Source organism: Chlamydotis macqueenii, chromosome 3 (genome assembly GCF_036417535.1).
Source record: "Chlamydotis macqueenii isolate bChlMac1 chromosome 3, bChlMac1.mat, whole genome shotgun sequence".
NCBI classification, from domain to species: Eukaryota; Metazoa; Chordata; class Aves; order Otidiformes; family Otididae; genus Chlamydotis; species Chlamydotis macqueenii.
Window position 1 is genome coordinate 22,366,451 of NC_141558.1, and position 16,557 is coordinate 22,383,007.

General features: G+C 41.8%; 1 protein-coding gene across 3 annotated transcripts in view; it reads left to right on the plus strand.

Moving 5' to 3' along the window:
• The window catches only part of DLGAP2 (DLG associated protein 2), a 347,646-nt gene that overhangs the window by 259,761 nt on the left and 71,328 nt on the right, over positions 1–16,557 (plus strand). The window lies entirely within an intron of this gene.

Sequence of the window (16,557 nt, forward strand, 5' to 3'; positions counted from 1 at the left end):
TATGCTGACATACTGCTACTTTACACAGACAGGTCTGGTTCCTCTACATCTCTGCTGGGTTTTGTGCTTTTCTTCTCATCATGTTTCATTGGTTCTTCTTCCCCTCTCTTTACATGTCATTTTTCTTTGCAGAAGCCACCAGTATTTACTTTTCATGGGCCTTCTCCTTGCTCCCAACTTATATCAGCATCCTCAAGTGCATGTGAAAAACTGAGTTCATAAACTAACTTGGTTATCACGAAGCTTTAGATCAAGACCAGTGGCAAGCATAGGGAGCAGGAAAGCACTTTTTTTTTTTTTCAGAGTCATTGTTTTATGCTTTTGAGATGACTACAGAAAGGAATTTTCATCCAGTAATTAGGAAGGGTCATCAACTGGAAGGTTCATTCAGCTTAAAATCTAGGAGATGTAAATTCAATTTTTTGCTGCAAACTTTATCTGTGATCTTTGCTTTTAAGCCGCTTTAAAAGTGGGATAGTAGGTAGCCATTCTCTATTCACAGAGATCCTATAATGGAAATTTGTTAAGACTTGAGTGCTCAGTTACTACAATAAAGAATCTATAGTTGTGTCCGAAGCAACAATACCAGGAATTCTACAACAGGAATAATCTCATTACAAAATATTAAAATAAATATATGTTCTGTAGAATCTGAATGTGCCATTCAGAGCATAGCTATCCTTCAGGTTGAGTGGCTGGCTTGTTCACTAGCCCAAGGTCAGCAAATAAATTGAAGGGACCCCATTCTGTCAATGTCATAACTAACTGCTTAGTTTTGAAACTTCTGCTTTGAGGGATGCTGTGCTGTCACACTGTCATCATTAAGACCAGAGACATAAGTCCCATTATTAGATCTGCCATGAATTTTCTCTCTGACCCAGGAAATGTAATTTGTTAATCACAGCACACTTCAATTACTCCATCTGCAAAACTGAGGAAGGATATTTAACTTTTCTTAGGGTGGTGTAAGAAGAATCACTAAATAATGATTGGACAAAAATAATCATTAGGTTCAGAAGCTGAGAAAGACAGAGAAATATGTCAGGATCCCTAGCCAGGAGAGTTCACTGCCCTGCTCCAGAATATATACAAATGAGAATTCAAGGGATTATGAGGCTGATTATGCAGCAGCAGATTTCCCTGAGGTGCACAAGTGAACAGATTAGTGAAAAACCCCAGGCCCTTCCCAAGATCTCTGTGTTTATAGCATTTCAACACATGATATTAAAAGACATTTCTCTTGAGTGATGTCAGCTGTATATTTTAAAATTATTTTTAAAGCAAAGCTGTGAAATTATAGTCCTTCAGCGATTTTATATATGAATACATAAACATACCCCAGAATAATAAAAATTAATTTTCCATGTTTATATATTCATATTATAAATTTGTAACATACATATAGCTTTTACTCTGCTACCTAGTTATATGAGGATTCACCCTGCTCAGCTCAGTTTTCCATCTGCTCGTCTCTGTGATATTTTTCCTTTCAAAACCTGTATAAACCATTGCTACTTCTATTTTCCACTGTAGAGTTTTGGTACACAAAGTCCCATACTGGGAGACCATGGCAGTGTCTTAGACTTGTGCTTGAGACCATGTTTCTGTGTTGTGTTCCTGGGCTTCCATTTTGTCTTCCACAGTAATTGGATGCTTTTTCCTTAAAACTGAAACTTGGAAGAGTGAACAAAGGAATTTTTTTTCTAAGGAGTGAGCCTCTACCAAATTCATGGATGTCTGAAAACAGGAGATAAGTAAAGAGGTTTTGAAGGCATCTGCACATTATATGCTTGAGTCATGTCCTAGGGTTGAAAGCAGGTATTTCTTTAACCTGGCAAATCTCCAAGCTAAGTCTCTGGCTCCTCTCTTAGAGTTTCACGTTCTCTGTTCCTCCACAAACAGTTCCTTGCAGCAGGGGGATCTCCTTGCACAGGAATTTTGTACTGTAAGTCAGAGATTCAGTTAACATGCCTTGTTCCAGCATGGGTGGTCATCTACTCCTAAAGTGGACAGTTTCAGAGAACTCAATTAGTAGCAATAAAGCTGTATAAAACAGTGATTATTTTTCTTGTCTAAAGCCCAGATTGGATTTACATCACTTCTGCTACAGTGGAGGTGGTGGGAACAAACAGATAGAAGGGAGGGAGGAAGAGTGGGAAGCCCTTTGGGGTCCAGCTTGTTGCTGAATCAGTTTAGCCATCATGTGAACCAGGCGGTCGGCAAGCACCACAGAAGCAGAGGGCAGCCGTGTGTAACTGTACACTGACAGCATTTATCAGATTCCTGTGAATGATTAGCAACAGTTTTCATGTATATGCATTTAATTTCTGTTTTGAATGCAGACAAATTGAGGTACAAATGCATTTCTGGGCACAAAACACTTCTGCCATCTCACTCTGCGGGGAGAATAGTCCAAGTAGATCCCACATGCAGTAAAGCACACTTCTGTATAGCTTTAGCTATAGTGGCTGCTACTGTTTTCCATGTCATTTTAATTTTAATATAAAATATGTCAAGAAAAAGATAAATGAGTCGTGAGATCTCTTCTGTCTTCATCAGCTGGTTTGGCTAATTAAGCTCAACAGATATACAGTGCAATCACTTTGATTAATTTTACTCTGATATGGGTACTAGTGAGGAGCAAAGATTTTCAACAGAAAAAAATGGATATGAACTAAATAGCTGTGCTAAAAATTATGAATACAAAAGTGTTGCCTACAGTTTCCAGGACTGAAATACCTGTGAATGCTAGTTAAAGAAAAGTAATTCCTAAAATAAAGCCAAAAGACAGGCAAGAGCATAGCACTCACCATCACTAAAGTTTGGGAGCATGGTACTACGTGTCACTGATTAATATTCCTCCCTCAGCCATTCAACAGCCTGCGAAGCAGCAAGCAATCGAGGTAAACATACCACAAGGTACAGTGAATGAGTCAGCACTAAAAAAGAAAATAGCATTTTGTTCTAAAAATGGCTTCAGCCCACTCCTGTCTTCCTAGTGCATTTAAGTACTAGCGTCATCCGTGACAGCACTGGCACTGCTAAATATGTGGGTAATAATGTCAGCTGCATTCTCTACAGAATGAAAGAAAAGCACAAGAGTTGGTCTCTTAAAAAAGAAAAAGGAAAAAGCAGTAGTTTCAACAAAGCTTTTTGCTGGTTTAAGTTATGCCTACATGGAGCTTTGAGGACAAGTTAATGGATAAATAGGCATTAAGCCCTCACTTACATTTTTTCCAGGAACTCTTCTGGGGACAGGACAGATTCCCACAGGAGAGGCGTGCTACTGCTTTGCACTCTCCCTCGGGTTTGCAAGGATGGATGGATTTGAACTCAATGCCCCTTTCTCAGCACTTCATCTTTGTGAAACTAGATCATGTCTCTTTGACATGAACTCCATATATGAACTACAGAAACTACATCCAATACTCTACCAACTGATGCATCCTGTGGAGTTAGCCAGAGTTAGCAGAGTTTTGATGCTAGCATCCCAATCACTATCACCCATGCTGCCTTCACAATGATTTATGACCAGCCACTATTCCAGAATTAAGTGGGTTGTTTCCACAGCAGGAGAAGCTACTGTAGCTACTAGGGTAGCTGGGTAGTCTGCACCCTAAATCAATGCTGTACCATTTTGATTTCTACAGCCAATTACAGTCTCGCAAGGATGTCTCAGCTAGCCCTGTGCCCTCCCAAAGCCATGAGTGGAGATGTGCAAGAGAGACCTGTAATGCCCAAACAATAAGGGAAATGACGGAATGGTTCATGCCCCACAGTCCATTCATAGTGTTATTGTCAGCCTGCAACATCTGAAGCAGCACCTGGGGCCACTCTGTGGAGTTATGCCCAAGGTCAGTAAGGGTCTAGTCCTCCCATACAGAGCAGGAAGCTCAACCACTTTTACTTACTGTTACAACAAGGCCAAGTGCCAGGTCCTGCACTTCGGTCGCAACAACCCCATGCAGTGCTATAGGCTTGGGGAAGAGCGACTAGAAGGCTGCCTCATGGAAAAGGACCTGGGGGTGTTGGTCAACAGCCAGCTGAATATAAGCCAGCAGTGTGCCCAGGTGGCCAAACAGCCAACAGCATTCTGGCTTGTATCAGGAACAGTGTGGGCAGCAGGACTAGGGAAGTAATTGTGCCCCTGTACTTGGCACTGGTGAGGCCGTACCTCAAATACTATGTTCAGTTTTGGGCCCCTGAGTACAAGAAGGATGTTGAAGTGCTGGGGTGCATCCAGAGAAGTGCAATGAAGCTGGTGAAGGGTCTTGAGAACAAGTCTTATGAGGAGCAGCTGAGGGAACCGGGATTGTTTAGTCTGGAGAAGAGGAGGCTGAGGGGAGACCTCACCGCTGTCTACCACTACCTGAAAGGGAGGTGGGTGTTGGTCTTTTCTCCCAAGTAACTAGTGATAGAACGAGAGGAAATGGCCTCAAGTTGCACCAGGGGGGATTTAGATTGGACATTAGGAAACACTTCTTTACTGAAAGAGCGGTCAGACACTGGAACAGGCTGCCAAAGGAAGTGGTGGAGTCACCATCCCTGGAGGTGTTCAAAGGACGTGTAGACATGGCACTTCAGGACATGATTTAATGGACTTGGTGATGTTAGGCTGATGGTTGGACTTGATGCTCTTAGAGGTCTTTTTCAACCTTAAAGATTCTATGATTCTATGATACTTGTTCCTTATCGTGTCCTCTCTACCTATCGTACCTCTAAAGTGTTGTACTTATGATTTTAAGAACATTAAATAGAAAGGATTTAGTAGAGCTGACACTTCCCTGTATTTACAGAATGCTAATGGTTTCATGTGTCACAAAAACCAGAATACCTCTTAAATATCCATTCCAAGGGGAAAAAAAAAATCACACACAACAAAAAAACAAACAGAAAATAAATACTTTCAATCTATGATGATGTAAAGATCTGACCAAACAGCTGTCCCACATTACTGGTGTCTTGAATTACTATGTTAATCAGTGATACAACAGCCCACTGCTTCCATGCCCATGTGCTCGGACACTCATACTGGCTGAAAGGAATTGCTGAAGCTCTTTTCCAAACAAAAGCGGAAAGATTTCAGAGTTAGTATTTTCTTAAAGCTGCCAAACCAAATCTCTATTACTGTAGAAATGTCAAAGCGAGGAGTAAAAAAGGGAGGTTCATGATCCTACTGCCCTTTAATCAGAGGGAATTGTCCTCCTTTATAATGTTAGTACAGCGTGCTGCCAAACTGTATTTTCAGCATTCACCTCACCAAAGCTGAAGGCTGACCTTTGCTGTTGTTACCCAAAGGTGTCGCTGGGTCTGAAGACGTTTTCAGCCAGGAGTAATTTATTATTTTATACACTCAGGCCAGTTACATCTGTCAAACAAGACTGTTAGGAACGCACACTCAGGCCCGTGACGACCACGCGCTCTCCTATGCTGCAGGCTTGCTGCCTAGGGCAGACCCAGCTCCTCTCCTGAGCTGTCCGTACCATTTTTTCTGCAAGTAGGTGACTGTAAAAAATGGTGAAGCATTCATAAATGTTGCTTTGTTTTTTTTTTCCAGTTGGTTTTGGCCATCCTGCAGTGCTGTGCTTTAAGGTTGTTTTTTTTAAAGTGGACTTGCACATATGTTTAAATGGCTGAATGTCTATATGGATGAGGATCCTGGTAGTTCTGGCAGGGGAACTGATCTTTTCAAAAGTGTGCAGATAGTTAAGCGTTACTGAGTAGCTAGACAGGAAAAAATACTGCTTTCACTCTGTAAGCTAAATAATTGGAGTAATCTGGAGTTAACTGTTCAAAACTTTCAATCATTAGTTAAAAAGAGAAAAATGGATGAGCGGCAGATATACCTATTTTATATAGCCTTTAAAATTATTTATGTTTTAAAGACATTCACTGTTTTTCAGTAGTAGCCCTGTAACAAATAGGAAAAAAAGTTGCATCATTTCCTGCTTAGATGAAATAAGACAGGCCTTCTTTTGGGTCAGCCCTGGGTATGCTGCCTTTTAGGTTCTTTTTCCTTGTCCAGCCTCGTAATAGCTCTGCAACTTTGGAGTCCTTCCTACATCTGCGGTCTCTGTGGTTTTGGAGGTGCTGTGCATTTTAAGTATGTTGGGAGCACCTCTTCTTTTCTTCCTTTAAGGGCATTTTTATCTCTTAATCTATACTTGCGTGACCATGAGTGGTCTGTGGGGTCTTGCCCCACTCACACAGGTAATGATAAGGTGACGACTCTGAATTTCCCTTAGTGTCTGCAGTGGTAAAGGCAAAGACATTTCCAGAGGGACCTACAGGTGATTTTGGCTGATAGATCATGCAATGTTGAGAGTCTGGGCTGAAGGGGCTGATGATACTTTATTTTCCCATTTCTGAAAGTGGCTGGAAAAGGACAGAAAAGGCACTGCAAGGCCTGTGCTGTGCCACACGGGGCTCCAGCTGCCTGTGAAAGGGTTGGATGTGATGCAGCAAGGCCGCAGGAATGCAGGTAATTCGCCATGAGCAGGAGCACATCCCTCACACACTCAGGGAGTCTTGTCTCCCACAACTTCATCAGTCAATAAAACAAGCTGTGCAGATCATAGAATCGTTAGGGTTGGAAGGGACCTTTAAAGGCATCTGGTCCAACTCCCCTGCAAGGAGCAGGGACATCTCCAACCACATCAGGTTGCTCAGAGCCTCATCCAACCTGGCCTTGAATGTTTCCAGGAATGAGGCATCTACCACTTCTCTGGGCAACCTGTTCTGCTGTTCCACCATCCTCACTGTAAAAAAAAAAAAATCCCTATGTCCAGTCTGAATCTACCTCCCTCTATTTTAAAACCATTATCCCTCATCCTACCACAACAGGCCCTGCTGAAGAGTTTCTCTCCATCTTTCCTGTAGGCCCCCTTTAGGTACTGGAAGACCGCTATAAGGTCTCCTCGGAGCCTCCTCTTCTCCAGGCTGAACAGCCCTAACTCTCTCAGCCTGTCCTCATATGAGAGGTGCTCCAGCCCTCTGATCATCTTTGTGGCCCCGGTAGCTGGGCTTCATCCACCCTGCAAATGTGGTTCAGGTAATTCAGTCTGCCTCTCCCAAAAATACCTGCCAACTTGTAGTTAGCTTTGATTGCTGATTTTGTCATCCCCTAGGCCTTGTCTGCTGCCCTGTCAGTCAGGCAGCCCAGCTGGCCGGTATATTCCTGGCTCCCCTTCACCTGTAGTGAGTTACAAGCTGCAATCTAGTTTAGGTCTTTAGCCTTTTGATGCTTGGTTTTAGCAGAATTTGCATTGTAATTGACTCAATTTTATAGAGAAAGATGTAAAGGAAAATGCAGCTGTGAGCTGGCCAAAAAGGCAAAGAGATGGAAAAACAAACTCTGAGTGTGTGACTATAGCAAATTAATCAGCAGAAATGCTGCATTTTGTAGCAAGCATGAGAAATTCCAAGTTTTGGTCATTGATGTTCTGTGGACCTCCATTATTAAAATAATAATTGCTGTCATATGCAGACCTCCATTATTAAAATAATAATTGCTGTCTTATGCTACGTCTATGCTATGAAACTGCATAGTGTCAGGAGAGGTTCCTTGGCACTGCGTCCTGATCCTCTGTACTGTTATGTGGCTCAGCCTGTCTTGGGCATTGTTTTCATCCAAGCCATCCAGTATTTTCCTAAACAGTTCCTGGGTACAGTTCGAGACTTGGCACAGGCCAAGGACCATTCCTAGTAGTCACACTGGTTTGGAGGCAAAGATTGCTCAACAGCATGGGTGTGGGGTGCTGCAGGCAAGCTGACCTCCAGGCAAGACAGGGGGTCTTCATTGACTAAGGTATGAACAGCCCTAGGGTAATCACCATACCATTTTCATCCTTCTCTCTCACTGTTACTGATGACTATGTAGCAGCACAGTGAGTTGGAGAAACTCCCCATTTCAGCCAAAACCTTATATTTACTTACTATTTTTGTTAGGGTAATTTTCCAGGCAGCACTCTAAGTCACTTTACCATTACTAGGATTGCTTGAAAAGCTGAATATCACTTAAGGAAAACCTGTCCCACTTAAGTTGATGGTAGTATAATTTTAAAGCAGCTTAAGATGACCATGAAGCAGCATCCCCTGTCACTTAGCAAAGGAAATATGCAGTCAACTGGAACCCAGCTTTCTTGGTTGAATCGCTACGGTTTTGTGTCTTAGATTGAGAGGCTATATATGTCTAGGTTCTCGTTTAAGTACAGACCAAGCCCTTCCTTCAGTCCAAGTTCATCTCATCTCAAAGTTCAGGCACAAGATCTCAGTGAGCTCCAGGCTTAGCAGGCAAAAATCACTTCTAGGGTGGGCAAGCCCACCACTGCCATTGACTGCACCTCGCTTCATCATGTCAAAATGGCACAGAGTCCAAAGGGTCCCAGAGGGACCCAGCAACACAGCAGAGGATCTGACAGTGGATGAACCGCAAAGGTCTTTACCAGCAGTATGAGCATAGTGGGTCATGATGTGGGCATTTGACCCATATTCATCCAAATAGTATAAACAAAGCCACAGAGTCCTCACAACATTATTTACAGTATTTAACCATCCTCGGATTACAATTCACATTGTACTCTGAGATTACATGTTCCAGTGCTGGAGAACCAGTTAGGAAACATAGTGCTGGGTATTTTTTTTAGTTTATCATTGCTGAGATGAGAGTTATAAAGTATTATTTAAATGAAAAGAACACTGTTCTGTAGAAAATACAGAAGTAGTGACTAAGCAATACTGAGTACACTGGACAGAAATCCTCCTTCCATCAAGGATCAGTTAGTGCAACTTTGCTTGGGATTACATATGAAAAACTAAAATCAGGCAGTAAATAATGCTGGTACTGGCTTGCCTATTACAACATCTCCCAGTTGGAATATTATATTTGTGTTCTGTGATCTGCATGGGTGGCCAGTCCATTCCCAGTTCCCAAATTCCTGAATTCAAGTAATTTTCAACCCAGTGTAAAGCATACATTGTTTGGGATCTATACGATTTTCTTCCTCTTCCTGTGATAAAAGCAAGCAGGCCCATGTGAAACTCATGAGGTTCAACAAGGTCAAGCGCAAGGTCCTGCACCTGGGTCAGGGCAACGTCCACTATCAATACAGGCTGGGGGATGAAGGGATTGAGAGCAGCCCTGTGGAGAAGGACTTGGGGATACTGGTGGATGAGAAGCTGGACATGAGCCGACAATGTGTGCTTGCAGCCCAGAAAGCCAACCACATCCTAGGCTGCATGAAAAGAAGCATGGGCAGCAGGTCGAGGGAGGTGATTCTCCCCCTCTACTCCACTCTCATGAGACCCCACCTGGAGTACTGCATCCAGCTCTGGAGCCCCCAACATAAGAAGGACATGGACCTGTTGGAGAAGGTCCAGAGGAGGGTCACGAAGATGATCAGAGGGCTGGAGCACCTCTCCTATGAGGACAGGCTGAGAGAGTTGGGGCTGTTCAGCCTGGAGAAGAGGAGGCTCCAGGGAGACCCTATAGCAGCATTTCAGTACTTAAAGGGGACTTATAAGAAAGACGGTGAGAAACTCTTCAGCAGGACCTGTAGTGATAGGAAAAGAGCTGATGGTTTTAAAATAGAGGGAAGTAGATTCAAACTATATATAAGGAAGAAATTTTTCACACTAAGAGTGGTGAAACACTGCAGCAGGTTGCCCAGAGAGCTGGTGGATGCCCCATCCCTGGAAACATTCAAGGCCAGGTTGGATGGGGCTCTGAGCATCTCTGGTTGGAGATGTTCCTGCTCCTTGCAGGGGGGTTGGACTAGATGTCCTTTGAAGGTCCCTTTCAACCCTAATGATTCTATGATTCTGTGGCTGTTCATAGCAAAGCTGGGAGAGAATGACTGGCAAGACAAAGATGCCTTTTGCTTTCTCAGATTAGCTCCTGCCTTGATGGACAGTGTCAACAGAGTTTCAGGCAATGCTGCAAGAACTGTCTGTGCTTCTGAGCTGTCACGGAGCTCAAGAATTAGGCGATGGCATGTGAAAATTAAAGCTAATTATGAGGATTGGAATTGTTAGTGGTAAGGAGAAGTCCCTAGTGTATTTTTTTTAGAGATTTTTGAGTGGCTTCATTGTATAATTCATATTATTTGAACAATGAATCAGCACTTTTTAAAAAAACACAGAAAAACTAGTTTAAAATGTGCCCTAAGAATGATGCCGGGGTGTAGACACAAGGTTAGCTACTGAGGAAACAAAGTTTCATTTTCAGACACTGCACTCTTTCCTCCTGCAAAAAGCTAGACCAACAGGGTCTAGAGTCCACAGCTAGTAAATAGGGGAAAGTCATTAGTGTCATTAACTTCAGAAGAAAATTCTAGTAATTGGTCAGTGTTCCTTCTTCAGAAAAATTTTTGAAAACACAGGAGGTCCAGCTCCCACCTCCTGTTATAATATCAAGGAAACTTTCTACCATGCTAAAAGCATTTCTATCGACTTGCAAGATTGTAATCTACTTTCATCTACTTGCAGCTGTGCACAAAGGCTGTTTCTCTGAGGCTCCTTGAATAAGGCATGAATTAAGAGAAAATCTCTTACCTACGTTTCAGATTGTGTCCCCTTTTTTGAGGGGGGTCATCTTCTTGCCCACACTAAGAATGCATAAAATTACAAAAATTATATGTCTACTTCATAGTGTTTCATATCTTATCCTTCTTCATATCATCTATAGTCTAATTTCATGCCCAGACAGCTTCTACTTCTAGTAAAAAGTGAAATTTATATTACTATATTACTAAAATAAGATCTAGGTCATAATGAATATTTCAGTGCATTTTACATCTGCATGCTAATTAAATTTCGCAGGACTCCTCTGAGGTAGGTAATCCTCGTTTTAACCTTTGAGAATGAGAAATATGAAGAAGTGATAGCTCCCTCAGCTGAAGCCATATATTTAGAAGTGTTTCGTTTTAGATAGTGAAGTGATATGCCAGATTTTAAGCAGATCAGCAGTTTAGTGGTGGAAGACCTTTAAAATTCTGGGAGCTGGGAGCAAATGCCATAGAAGTGGATGGAACAGGAGCAGATCATTTTGAAATGCCAGTGAGTGTTGCCAGTTTGACTTCTTTAGCTAAATCCTAAACTGAAATTAAAAAACTTGAATTAACAGTGGTCAAAGTCCAGAAGAATGACTATTTCATTGGTTCGTCCAGTTTTTGACATTAGAATTTCTTAGATACAAGGTTGGGTATTCACACTGCTAGCACTAGTTCCAGAATCGGAGGTTAGATTACCTATCTCTGACTAGAAATAAAAAAAAACTTTTTCCACCTGAATGTGGTCAAACATTGGAACAGGTTGCCTGGAAAGGTTATGGCATCTCTATCTTCAGAAACATTCAAAGCCCAGCTGGACACAGTCCTGGGCATCCTGCTGTACCTGACCATGCTTTGAGCAGGAGGCTGGTTAGAGACATCCAGAGTCCCTTCCAACCTCAGCAATTCCACGATTCCTAGTTTGTTCCAGAGGTTTGATGAATTCATCCCTGTTTTCCCTGACAACATGCTGTTGCTTACATGCAGAATCTGTGCAATCTGAGAATCAGAGGACAGGCTTACTGCAAAAGTCCAGTCAGGGGTCCAAAAGCCTTTTCTTCTGACAGGTCTAATCTGAGCACAACCAAGACATCCAGCAGGAAGGACTTCTAATAAAATACGTGGATAGTGACTTTTCTTCTAAAATAAGTGTCGTAGTTCAGCCCCGATCAGGACCAGACTACGCTGTCTCTCTCTCACTCCCCCCACCTTCCGAGAGAACAGGGAGAGAAAATATAAGAAAAACGGCTCGAGGTTTGAGATAAGCACAGGGAGAAATCCTTAAAGTTACCGTCACGGGCAAAACAGACTCGACTTGGGGAAAACTGTTCATTTATTACTACAAATAGCAGGATAATGAGACAGAGAACAAGATAACCTCCATCCACCCCTCCCTCTTCCCAAGCTTAACATTATCTCTACTACCTTCCCCCCCGCCCCGCGCGGCACAGGGGGGAAGAGGGAATGGGGGTTGCAGTCAGTTCATCATACGTTGTTTCACGCCGCTGCTTCATGGTTGGGGGAAGAACTCCTCACATTCCTCCCCTGCTCCATCGTGGGGTCCCTCCCACGGGCCACAGTCCTTCGTGAAACTGCTCCGGTGTGGGTCATCTCTTCCACGGGTGCAGTCCCTCTAGAACAGCTGTCCCAGCGGGCCCTCCACGGGCCACAGCTGCCTTCAGGCATCCACCTCCCCCGGTACGGGGTCCTTCATGGGCTCCAAGTGGATCTCTGCCCCTCCGTGGACCTCCATGGGCTGCAGGGGGACAACCTGCTGCACCATGGTCGTCACCACAGGCTGCAGGGGAATCTTGGCCAGGAGCCGCATTACTCCTCCCCCTCCTTCTGAACTGACCTTGCTGTCTGCAGCCGTTCCTCACAACAGGCTGGTAGATGTCTCTCAGGATCTTTTTTTACATTTTATTCACTTCTCATCTCCTCTCCACTTCTTGCAGCCGGGCCAGACCGAGTTGGGCCCAGTTGACTGCCTGGCGAGAGGCCAGAGGGTGAGGCCTGCAAGGCTCATGAGGCCTGCGCCTCCCCCTCTGCATCTCTGCCCCCGCTCAGCTTCTTCACATCTTCTCTCCCTTTTTTTTTTTCTGTTTTCCCATTCTTAAATACGTTATCGCAGAAGCGTTATCACGGGACATTCTGCTACCAATCAGCTCGACCTTGGCCAGCACCAGGTCCGCCCTAGGACCGGCCGAGTCCCCTGAACAAAGGGGAGCGACTTCTAGCAGTTTCCTACAGAAGCTACCACCTTAGGCCCCCCCTCACTAGCAAAACCACCACAATAAGGAAGTTCATTTTCATAATAACAAAGTTTCTAGAATACCCACTGTGAAGATGTGAGTTCAGTTTCTTCCTTAGCCTACGCAACACCAAACCCCCATCTTCTCAATTCCCCAAGCTGCATTCTGAGCAGCAGGCTGTAAAGTAGTTTGGAGCAAAGACACTTCTTTCTTTGTTAAGAGGCTCCACAAGTTTTATCCAACACCATTTCACATAAAATTAATGTGCACGTTTGGCCCAGTTGCTGAACTCTCTCATTCCAGGTAAGTGCCTGGATCACAAGACTGCAACACACCCTTTCTTTTACATGAAGTCCTTCTCTTCTAACCAGCCCTCTCCAGGCAATCTGTGAGTATTTCATGAAAAGGCCATGAGTTGCAAAAAGAGGAGAGCATGCCAGTTTTTTTATCAGCCCTAAGTCTTCTTTCCAAGCACTCCAACCGTTATTGATCAGAAGGTGTGCAGCAACGCCTCCTGCTTCATCACTGAAGGAAAGAATAAGGCTGCTCAGTTCTTTGGAAAAAAAAACATCTGAATTTGTTCTTCAGAAGATGGTTTTAGCTTGTCAATGCAAAATTATAGAAAGGCCTTTCTGCTCCCTGTAATCAGATAAAATAAACTCAAGAAAGAAGTGTTTGAGATTTTTCTTCATGCTTTACATTTTGGTTGCTAATTAAAGGGACTTTTGGGATGCTACTTTGAAGGAGCTAACTCTCCTAAATAGCTTTTATGGGGAATTTAGAGTCCTACCTATGGTTCTGGAGGATGTCTCAGGATCAGCTCCTCAAAATATAGTAAGTTTTAGGTACCAAGTGCTCTTAAAAAAGTGGCCCTGGATGACTAATGTCAGATACCACACTGAATCAGTAGCAGAACAATTAAAAGATCCCAAATATCCTGAACTTGGTTGTGATCCTCATGGCAACAGTGCATGAAATTTATGAGAGAGACTCATCATTTTCTGTAGTAGTTATAACCAAATCAGCAGCCGGTGACAAAATTAAATGAAAAGATCCAGATCTTGTCAGTTCGTTGTTCTTACAAAAGGAAATTCATATGGTAATATGCAGTCTAACTCCTCTGTGGATAGAAACTGCATATACAAGGATTCATGTTAACATCTAGAACAGGAGAAAGGCCTTTTTAGACATTATAAATATCAGCACTCATCACTATATGCAAGCAGATAATTAGGATAATTATTCCCAATTAGCAGCTGCAAGCCCTGCAGATGGGAATTTCAGGGGCTGGTAACTATTGTAAGAGAGCGTTTCTGCAAGCTGCAAAGCCCTTTTCATGCTTTCAAAAATGTACATTTAATGACCCTCACACATGCTGTTAAATACTTTTGTTAATATTCCAAAATAAATATCTTTCCTACAGTAGTATAATACTTCTGTTTGTCTTTAAAGCTATGTTGGGACCTGAGATGGCCTGGATTTGGAAAGATTTTTCCAAGTATTTAATCTGTCAGCTAAAGTAAGTGATGAACCCGGCCAAACTGGGATTCAAATTTTGCTTCTATTCTCAGTTTACGAGGAAAAACAATGTCAAGGACCCTTTTGTTGGCTTTTGAAGACAGCAGCAGGACTCCAGCTGTTTCCTAGGCTCTACATTAAACCTTCTGAGAGAACACATTGTCAAACTTGCTTGCCAGGCTCCAGAAGGATTTTCCCTGTGTTCATTGTATTCTGCTCCTTTGAGTGGCTCAAGGGTAAAAAAATGCTTGCATTTTAATTGTGAATAATGTTTTTTTGATTCCTAAAGGTTTCTGTGAGAGTCAACAAGTTGCTCTGATTAGAAGGGGATTCTTGGTGCATCTGTGTGTGCCATGAGTACATCGCAAGCACAAATGGAGCAGCGCTTCTTCAGTTTTTATCTTTCATGTGAATTCATTTAACTTATGAATTCAGAAAGTGAAATAAATGTAATCAACAAAAATAGTAAGGCATACAACTGTAAGATTTGTCCTCATTAAGCTCATTATTACAGAGAAGAAACTTAATTTTTTAGAAACTTTAATGTAAAAAAAAAATCAGTTGTTCCTGTCTTTTAAAGTAAGATTTCAACTTCAAGCAAAGAAGTCTGTGTTTACTCATTTAAATTCAATCCTTATCTAGTTATGTAAGCATGGAATTTCAAACAAAAGAAAGTTGAGAAACTAATAATTTTTTTTTTTGCTTTTGAGTAAGTAAAAGGTTATTGATCAATGTCTTTTTAAATTTTCTATTTAATTATCTTGAAGCGAAAATGAAGGAAAGAAATTTCAATCCAAAATAATTATTCTGTGAAAAAGTTGTGAGGTTTTTTGAAAAAAGAATATTAAGACTGAACATAATAATTCAGCTTTAGTACAGAAAATTAAACAATATAGCTTGCAGAAGGCCCATGTAGATACCAATAAATGCTTTTTCAGCATTTGGATTTTGTTTTTAACTATGCTGACATACAGGTAATACAAATTTAAAAATGAGAGTATGTTTGTATGATATCAATTGATTTTTCTTAATATAGCTCTCTAATTCAGAATTTTACAGTTAATAGTATTGCCAGCAGTAGATTAAAAAAAAAAAAGCTTAAGAAAATATATTTATTTCGTATATTTTAGGAGTCTGGCTATTGCAACTATCACTACATGTAAATACCTTTTAGGTCTCCTAGAATCTCAGAAATCCTTCCTCCAACATTAGTCTCATATATATTAGGTCTTAGAAAAGAAATCAGGATGATGTATCACATTTACAGGCTTTAAATTTGGGAAGATTTTTCATGCTCTCTCTCCAATCACCACCCAAAGCTGAATATGAAAAGTTTGTTTCTTTGCATGATCTAACCCATATTTCATTTAGATTCATACTCTGTCCTATTACTTCATATAAGAATATGTCTTAGGTTTTTTCTCTGATATTTGTCTCTAACATTTTTCTAATCTATGTGATCTGTTTCATCTGTTCTTATCTGACTTCATCTTCAGTCTCTCTTTTTTTTCTCTCGTGAGCTTGCTTCTTAAATTTAGTATCTCTATCTTTACTTGTCCACCCTCTTTTAAAACTTTATTTTCCCCTTAATCCCTTTCTGGGACTCCAAGCACCAGGTCTGTTCACTGGTGTGTGGCTAATTCATGTGTCTTGAAAGGGCAGTAAAGATGACAGGCATATCGTGCTGGTTATTTAAATCCCATCTCCAAGACCGGTGAAACCAATGGGAGCATTCGCTTCAGCTTCGCAGTGAACTCTCTCTGTAGAAGGTCTCAAATATGTCTGACTTGAAAGTCTTCATTAGACATCCCGCTTTGCAGAAACTCCTTAATATCTTTCTAACTGCAAGTTCAGATTTATAGTATAGTGGTAAACAACACCATTGCACTGTTTAATGTATATGAAGTCATTATGGTGATAAAGGATTTGATGCTGCCAAGTGCATCAGCCCTGGTCCACTGATGTACTGTGTCACATCCTTCTTTTTAATCATGAGTCATTATAATGAATTTCACAGAGCTGCTTATATCCTTTAAGTTAAGTAAATGCTTAAGTGTGTTTCTGGATTAGGACCAGAGGACTCAGCGCTGTGGAAGATTAAACAAAAAGCAAAGAATCAGCAATACTGGCAGAGAAAGGCTTGCTGAGTTTATCCATAAGTCTTAAAACAAGGCTGATTTCATTTTGGATTGGAAAATCTACTCCTGCTCAATCCTCTGCCAATTTGTGGTGCAGAGAGA